This window comes from Oncorhynchus mykiss, chromosome 1 (genome assembly GCF_057628025.1).
Source record: "Oncorhynchus mykiss isolate SJ-2025 chromosome 1, ASM5762802v1, whole genome shotgun sequence".
Lineage (NCBI taxonomy): Eukaryota > Metazoa > Chordata > Actinopteri > Salmoniformes > Salmonidae > Oncorhynchus > Oncorhynchus mykiss.
The window spans coordinates 48437585-48444290 of record NC_143022.1 but is presented as its reverse complement, the minus strand read 5'-3'; the positions used below and the strand labels follow the sequence as shown (position 1 = coordinate 48444290).

Below are 6706 nucleotides of genomic sequence, written 5' to 3'. Positions count from 1 at the left end.
GACCAGGATGTCCTGCTCCCAGGCAGACTAAATAACTTTTTTGCCCGCTTTGAGGACAATACAGTGCCACTGACACGGCCTGCAACGAAAACATGCGGACTCTCCTTCACTGCAGCCGAGGTGAGTAAGACATTTAAACGTGTTAACCCTCGCAAGGCTGCAGGCCCAGACAGCATCCCCAGCCGCGCCCTCAGAGCATGCGCAGACCAGCTGGCCAGTGTGTTTACGGACATATTCAATCAATCCCTATACCAGTCTGCTGTTCCCACATGCTTCAAGAGGGCCACCATTGTTCCTGTTCCCAAGAAAGCTAAGGTAACTGAGCTAAACGACTACCGCCCCGTAGCACTCACTTCCGTCATCATGAAGTGCTTTGAGAGACTAGTCAAGGACCATATCACCTCCACCCTACCCGACACCCTAGACCCACTCCAATTTGCTTACCGCCCAAATAGGTCCACAGACGATGCAATCTCAACCACACTGCACACTGCCCTAACCCATCTGGACAAGAGGAATACCTATGTGAGAATGCTGTTCATCGACTACAGCTCGGCATTCAACACCATAGTACCCTCCAAGCTCGTCATCAAGCTCGAGACCCTGGGTCTCGACCCCGCCCTGTGCAACTGGGTACTGGACTTCCTGACGGGCCGCCCCCAGGTGGTGAGGGTAGGCAACAAAATCTCCACCCCGCTGATCCTCAACACTGGGGCCCCACAAGGGTGCGTTCTGAGCCCTCTCCTGTACTCCCTGTTCACCCACGACTGCGTGGCCACGCACGCCTCCAACTCAATCATCAAGTTTGCAGACGACACAACAGTGGTAGGCTTGATTACCAACAACGACGAGACGGCCTACAGGGAGGAGGTGAGGGCCCTCGGAGTGTGGTGTCAGGAAAATAACCTCACACTCAACGTCAACAAAACTAAGGAGATGATTGTGGACTTCAGGAAACAGCAGAGGGAACACCCCCCTATCCACATCGATGGAACAGTAGTGGAGAGGGTAGCAAGTGTTAAGTTCCTCGGCATACACATCACAGACAAACTGAATTGGTCCACTCACACAGACAGCATCGTGAAGAAGGCGCAGCAGCGCCTCTTCAACCTCAGGAGGCTGAAGAAATTTGGTTTGTCACCAAAAGCACTCACAAACTTCTACAGATGCACAATCGAGAGCATCCTGGCGGGCTGTATCACCGACTGGTACGGCAACTGCTCCGCCCACAACCGTAAGGCTCTCCAGAGGGTAGTGAGGTCTGCACAACGCATCACCGGGGGCAAACTACCAGCCCTCCAGGACACCTACACCACCCGATGTTACAGGAAGGCCATAAAGATCATCAAGGACATCAACCACCCGAGCCACTGCCTGTTCACCCCGCTATCATCCAGAAGGCGAGGTCAGTACAGGTGCATCAAAGCTGGGACCGAGAGACTGAAAAACAGCTTCTATCTCAAGGCCATCAGACTGTTAAACAGCCACCACTAACATTGAGTGGCTGCTGCCAACACACTGACACTGACACAACTCCAGCCACTTTAATAATGGGAATTGATGGGAAATGATGTAAATATATCACTAGCCACTTTAAACAATGCTACCTTATATAGTGTTACTTACCCTACATTATTCATCTCATATGCATACGTATATACTGTACTCTATATCATTGACTGAATCCTTATGTAATACATGTATCACTAGCCACTTTAACTATGCCACTTTGTTTACATACTTACCTCATGTATATACTGTACTCGATACCATCTACTGTATCCTGCCTATGCTGCTCTGTACCATCACTCATTCATATATCCTTATGTACATATTCTTTATCCCCTTACACTGTGTATAAGACAGTAGTTTTGGAATTGTTAGTTAGATTACTTGTTGGTTATTACTGCATTGTCGGAACTAGAAGCACAAGCATTTCGCTACACTCGCATTAACATCTGCTAACCATGTGTATGTGACAAATAACATTTGATTTGATTTGATGCTCACTGTGACCTCTCTCACTGTCCAAAGGAACAAAAACACCCTCAAGGTGCCTCGCATGCCTCGTCTGCAGCTGGAGGGACAGATGGGTAGCAAGCGTCTGGGTCCTGTTAAAACCAAAACCAGAGTGAGCACATTTACCTCCAGCCACAAGAAGGAGCCAGATGTTAAATCGAGCAGACCACAGACATCAGGAAGCATCCCTAGGAGCCCCAAAATATGCTCCACTGCAACCAAGGCAGTAGCTTCTTTATCTGGGACTCCATGCAGCCAGTCTGAGGTCAGGATCCAGGCCAATCCTCTCCAGAGGTCTAACATCCAGGACCAAAGGCCCCGCTCTCCTCCTGCTCAGGCCAGACGGTCTCTGTCCGACGGCAGCCTCTTGCAGCCGCCATGTTCTCCTGTGGATGTCCTCCAGCCGGAGGTCCAGGCCAGCAGAAGCCTGGCTCGACCCAAGACCGGGATAGCTAGGATAACAAGACATACTGATGGCAGCACCCTGAGGTTCCCTAACCAGACCTTAGATCTTATAAACTCCATGGATGGGAGGGGGAGCACCAATTCCTTCCATGTGCTGCCAACCATTGCAGTGTCAGCCTCTCCTGCCCAGATGGCCATCCCAATGCCTACCCCAATGGTCAGCTATGTACCTGACCTTCTGGTGCCTGCTCCATCTGCTTCTCCGGTTCCTTCCAGCCGAGTGCCTGCCCCACCTGCCAACGCCAGATCACGGAGTGTGTCGAAGAGGATCCAGCTCTTATAGATCCGGTCTGCTATGCTGGACCAGCAGCTACCAGAACAACTGGGTGACAAACAAATCATATTACCCTCTGAGCCCCTGTCCTTCAGTAGCACTGAGAGGATGTTCCTCTGTGGTCCACCTTTAGTCTGTGGAGATGATGGCTGTCACCCCCTGACCAGACCTACGCCCAGCCACACAGGTCGCACCGACCACTCCCCTTTACTGACCAGTAGGACAGCCGTGCAGGCGGGCGAAAAGTGCCCCTTTGATACCCTCTTGACCCCTTTGGTCCCACTGGCAGAACAGCCTCCTATCAAGCGGGGGCACATGCCCGCCTCCCGTGCCAAGGCCGAGCGGGAGAATAGACAACGAGGGCGCAGGAAGAGAGTGAAGCCCATTCACTGGGACGTTAACTTTAAGTCTGGGCCTTTCTTCCCAGTGTGTGTCTCTCCATCACTGCCCTCGATCTTGGAGGTGGATGAAGTCTCTTTCTGAAGAGATGGAGTAAAGACAGTTGTAAGGGGTCGCACACACACATCTTAATTTAATTAATTTTTTACCTTTATTTAAATTGTGAAGATAGTTAAGAACAAATTCTTATTTACAATGACAACCTACCCCGGCCAAACCCTAAACCGGACGACACTGGGACAATTGTGAGCCTCTTCCTGAAGATGGACTGCTTCAACCCCTTAGGAGTATCCAGAGTATCTAGTACGCTGATGTGATGATAGAATATGTCCCTCAGCATCAACTAGAGATTAATATTAATCCACTTGTTATTCTAGTTAGGCAAATGTTAATTTATCATCACCATGTTCCAAAGAATTCTGTTTGTATAAAGTTTTATTGCAGTTGAAAATGATCTGTGGTGTGTGTTGTTGGTTTCTTGTGAGCTATGAAGTATACCCTTTTAGTAGAATGTTTATTTCTTCATTGGATTGGTTGATTTGTTGACCAAGGAGAAGAGGTAAGTGCTGACCGGACTAATATAAGTGAAGTTCCGATTCAAATTTGTATTAATCTGAAGGAGGCACATCTGACGCGAAAAGGCCGTGTCTCAACTTGCACATGTAAAGGAAGCAGACAGCTGCAGATGAAATATAACTGCTGGGTTCAGCGGTAACCAGGTCTCTCTTGCCAAAATAACCCACTTTTGCAAGAAAGACCTGGATAGTGCCACATAACGCAACGCTTATATAAATTATTCCTTTTATACGAATAAAAACCAACCCTTTATCTGGAATAGATGTAGTGTTGCCTTACATTTGTGAAATATGAATGACATTTGCTTAGCCTTCCAACTGTGCTTCGTTTAAAATACTGTTGTTTGGACTGCGAGGCAGTGACTGTATCGTTTTTCTTTTGATCTGAAGCCTGACACTGTACGACACGTCGTGTCTCATCCTTCGTCATTTGAATAAAACTTCCTCAGCATGATTTTATTCTAACATTATCCATGTTGTTTTGTTGCAACCCTCAAAAACAAATGTTGATCCCCATGTAACGACACGTGATATTCCACAGGGGGGCACTAAAGGTCTGTAACGAAAGGAGGTTGAACACTTTGTACCTTGAACACCATCTAAACTAACACACAGCCTCAACTATTTAAATGACAGAAATGTAGGGTATCTAACATTATATAAAGTGGCATTGTTTAAGTGACTAGTGATACATTTATTACATCAAAATATTCATTATTAAAGTGGCTAGAGATTGAGTCTCTATGTTGGCAGCAGCCACTCAATGCATTGCAATGCATTGCCATCAGCCATCGAGAGAATGCCTCCTATGAAATCTATAAAAGCTATCAAACTGCCTAAATTGTACCTAATGGAAGCGTAAAATAATTAACCATTTTAAATTCAATATTATTTCTATTTTATGACTGAAAATATCCATGTAGAATGCCAGAATGATGCAACACGGAAGGCAACTCAACGGCTGTAGTGTAGTTCTTCATTAAAGTATTTAAACTGGAACAACCATTTTAGTAATGGATTCAATATATCCAACTAACAGATTAACAGCTTAGAATTTTATTAATTTTTCTGTAACATTCAAAGTCAGCAGGCTTTGTATTCTTGAGACCTTAGTCACTCCAAAAGTGAACCATCCACCAGGAAAAACTTCCCCTGAACAGTGAGATAGAGGACATTCGTCATCTGCCTATGAGCTTAAGTCAAGTAAGTCCCATTAAATCCTCAGAAGTACACCAAGAGAGCCAGAAGCATCTCATACACTTATTTTCTCTGATCTGCAACTATTCTGTTGTGTACATAGAACTGTACTGCTCTCCAGTCCCTGTTTACTAGCGCTTGGGGAGAAGCAGCAATGAATGCGTTTTCCAGGCATTTTTCCCCATTCGGATAAAGTTCATCAAGGAATCTTCAACTGCATCCACCTCTATTGTTGACCAATACCTTTTTGTTCCTTTGTCACCTTTGTAAAGAGATGGCATTATGAATGACTACATTAAGTAAAGGTTGACTACAATACAGTACTTGAACATCTCTCTGTATTAACTCTACAAGGTTACAGCTGTATCTGCAGAGAGTGTTGAAATTAAACTAACAATCGCAGCTAAATAACTACATAGATAAGGATGTGAGAGGAGAATGTGCAATGCTGACATCAAGGCAGACTCAATCTGTATGGAATCTAAGCCCAACAATCTGTTTGCAATGTAAACCTTCTAATAAAAGCAATACCTATTAAATCAAGTTCCCTCCCTCAAGAGAAACAATGTAAAGTGTGGTAATCCTTCTGTGTTATCATCTATCCTGACACACTAGTTCCAGATCTAACGTCTTGACTTGTGTCCAATCCAAACTGAACCGTTCTGTGCTGGCATGGTTGGAAATACACTAACTGATAAAGACAGGATTGATCTGGACCAGCACAGTATGGCCCATAAGTTGACACTACAGAGTGAAAATGCACTGCCTGAAGGCAGTAGGAAACATGCTTACCGTGTGAGCCTCTCTTTTGTCCCAGTCTTCCCTTGGTTATTGGTTGTTTGGCCCGAATCGCTGACATTTCTCCTGGAAAACATGTTGAAAAGGACATTGTAATTAAGAATAGGTCCATGTGTATGTAAGGTATAGGCATACCGGTCAAATTTTCTTCATAGGATTCTTCAGATGACTCCTCTTTCTCAGAGTCATTCAATGATGCGCAATCAGTGGCCGCAGCATCCATTTCTTCAGACATAATAGTTTGTAAAAGACAAAAACAAAATCAAATTGCAGCAAGTTAAATCAATGCACAACAAATTAGAGTCAGCATTTTTTGCCAGAGTGAAAATGCACTGACTGAAGACAGTAGTAAACATGTTTACCGTGTGAACCTCTCTTTTGTCCCAGCTTTCCCTTGGTCATTGGCCCGAATCGCTGACATCTCTCCTGGAAAACATCAGTGGGAATCATGTCAGTTTCACCCAATCCAACCTATGAACCAATCCATAAGCGATAACTGTTGGAGCAACTAAAAATGCAGGTTTATAACAGCTGTGCCATTCAAGCCTATTGAATATGGTATGAGAGGGACGGCTACAGCCACACAAACCCTACAGATACAGCCATGTAGTGAGAGGGGAACGCGCAATACCATGCTGAAATGAAGGCAGACTCCATCAGGGTGGATCCTAACCTTTTTCACACCACTGTACAATCCAAACGGAACCGTTCTGTGCTGGCATGGTTGGAAATACACTAACTGACAGAGATGGTCGCCTCGATTCGCGTTCTTAGGAAACTATGCAGTATTTTGGTTTTTTTATGTATTATTTCTAACACTGTTCCCCAGGAAATCTTAAGTCTTATTACATACAGCCGGGAAGAACTATTGGATATAAGAGCAACGTCAACATACCAACATTACGACCAGGAATATGGCTTTCCCAAAGTGGATCCTCTGTTTGGACCACCACCCAGGACAATGGATCGGATTCCTGAA

The 6706-nt window shown here is 45.3% G+C and overlaps 1 long non-coding RNA gene across 1 annotated transcript; it reads right to left on the bottom strand.

The window, feature by feature from the left end:
• Nucleotides 1-4781: 4781 nt before the first annotated feature.
• LOC110524042 (uncharacterized) lies at nucleotides 4782-5947 on the bottom strand. The gene is made up of 3 exons (XR_005051905.2): nucleotides 5863-5947; nucleotides 5722-5793; nucleotides 4782-5191 (listed from the first exon to the last, which is right to left on the bottom strand). It is a non-coding gene; the product is annotated as an uncharacterized LOC110524042 (long non-coding RNA).
• Nucleotides 5948-6706: the final 759 nt, after the last annotated feature.